This window comes from Pyxicephalus adspersus, unplaced genomic scaffold (assembly GCF_032062135.1).
Source record: "Pyxicephalus adspersus unplaced genomic scaffold, UCB_Pads_2.0 Sca3434, whole genome shotgun sequence".
In the NCBI taxonomy this organism is placed as follows: Eukaryota; Metazoa; Chordata; class Amphibia; order Anura; family Pyxicephalidae; genus Pyxicephalus; species Pyxicephalus adspersus.
In genome coordinates this window covers 701-2,949 of record NW_027320440.1, presented here as the reverse complement: position 1 = coordinate 2,949, position 2,249 = coordinate 701, and the positions used below count along the sequence as shown (strand labels likewise).

The following is a 2,249-nucleotide window of genomic DNA, read 5'->3' as shown; positions in this document are numbered from 1 at the left end:
TTTTATTTACTCACTTTGGCTCTGTGAGAATGTCAATAACACATTTCCTCTGAGGTCCCACAGTGGTCCAGTTTTTGGCGAGAGTGACCATGGCCCCAGCATCCAACAGTCCGTATCCATATGAATGGCTGACTACAATATACAAAATATGCATCATTAGTGACACAACTGTATTTAATCTATTTATAAACACTTGCTGTCATAGCGTGCATTGTCTTTGTGGTGGTTTGGCAGTATGTCTATATATTTACAGAAATGTATTTGTATGTAATACAATATTAAAATTGAACATGTATTAGGAATATGTATAGAAGCGATAGCTCTTCAGTAGTAGACTAACCGAAATCAACTTTTCTGAGCTTATTTGGGTAGCTTTACTTAGGACTATAAAGTCTTTATGAAATACGGAATATTTTTTATACAGCTGAAAATAGATGTGTTAGAAGTACCTTTTCGCCCAACGCCATTTTTGGCCCAGTCATTTGTAATAAGATGAGCTGGGTTTGATGTCCGCACAACTAGATGTTGCATATCCCTCCAGGTGAGATTATTACTGAAATAATGAGAAAGAACGTGTTACTGTTACAATAAAATTCTGTTTCTTTCTGAAGAATATGTACATCTGTGCAAAAAATATCCCCAATATACCCATCAGATTAATTGGGCTGTTTTTCAATAATGTGTATTGGGATGGGAAGTGAAATCCAGCCTTCCCTTACAAGTAATATCACGCAGCTTGGAAACAGTTTAGTTTTTACAATTCAGCATCCATAAAGAGAATGGCACAGAATATAATCGGTTTCATTCCAGTTGTTCAAAAATTTTAATGCAATCAGAATCTCAGCAAGATTTCAGAAAACCTGAAACGTTATAGCAAGAAAAATAACATTATGTCAATACCGAGTAAGGCCAACAGGAACATTATTAATACCAATCGGTGACAAAATGTCAAGTCTCTTGGTAGTGTAAGAATGCAAATATCCTCTTTATCACCTAACAATACACAATATATGCACATCTTATAAAGGTAAATGATTAGGAGTTTGTGAGATCATATATTACTAGTGACTTTAGGCCAGAGGTGGGCAACTTGGTACTGAGGGCCTCAAGTGTGTCCCCTAATGTGTCCAAATGGGCTCTCAATAGAATACAATGACGTACGTTTCAGAGAAGTGCAACACATGTGTGCTATGATACACTGCAAGAATTGGTACACTTTGGTGTGTGATAGGCTTTCTAATGAAATAAACAGGCTGCCCTAAAACAACACTTTAATACACATAAAAATAGAGTGCAATAGTGCAAAGCTTTCAGGGAAGGTTTGTGGTGCACTGAGGTACGTTCAGAAAAAAAATGGGTGCTTTGACGCATTCCCTATTAATGTGCATAAAGTAACATACCAAAGGCCCATTTAAATGCCCACTAAATGTGGTAACAAAACAAAGTTCAACTTTAAAGTAAAAAAAAAAAATACATACTTTGCTTCCAAAGCCAAAGCGATGATTCCAGCAGCCAATGGAGCAGATGCCGATGTTCCTGTGTGAGTATCGGTACACTTCTGTCGTAGATCTGTTGTTACCTGGTAAAAAAGAGAAAACAGCCTGATCAGAACACAAATATTCCAACATAAAATTGGCAAATTACCAACATCAGCCTAAAAGCAGACTGTAATAGGTAGCCATGACAACATATTTACATGAACTCTTCAAGTCGGTCTTTTTAGTTTAACACTTGCCGAGAAATTATTGCAAACAGATTGAACTGATTTGATGTTCTTTAGCTATGAAGACTTCCACACTTAAAAGCTTTATTGGCATGGTGACCTAGAGCAGCAAGAGCATGACATATTTAAGTCATGGTGACACTTTACAGACTCTACATAAAACTTTTATTTTTATGACCTCTGGCATCTATGTGCCTATAGTTATATATTGTTGATTCAGTGTGCAAGAAGAAGGAGAAGCATTCTGGGATATGAGACGATAAACCTGCAAAATACGCATTAACTATTCATGTCCCCTAAACAGGTATAAATACAGAAGGACACAGCATCTGACCGAAAGAATATGCAAGCTTTATGCACTGTATGCATTGTATAGGAATGAATTGCTTTCCCCACTCAATCCTTCAATAACCCATTTCAGGCATTTATCTGCTATTGGACTTTGGCACATTTAATATGCCATTAAAGCCAAATTGAATGTTCAGTTTACATTTCTTAAATACATTCATTTTATTCAAAGAAAAAA

The 2,249-nt window shown here is 36.2% G+C and overlaps 1 long non-coding RNA gene across 1 annotated transcript; it reads right to left on the bottom strand.

The window, feature by feature from the left end:
• Window positions 1–4: 4 nt before the first annotated feature.
• Window positions 5–1,598, bottom strand: LOC140321407 (uncharacterized). The gene is made up of 3 exons (XR_011918929.1): window positions 1,479–1,598; window positions 450–553; window positions 5–132 (listed from the first exon to the last, which is right to left on the bottom strand). It is a non-coding gene; the product is annotated as an uncharacterized lncRNA (long non-coding RNA).
• Window positions 1,599–2,249: the final 651 nt, after the last annotated feature.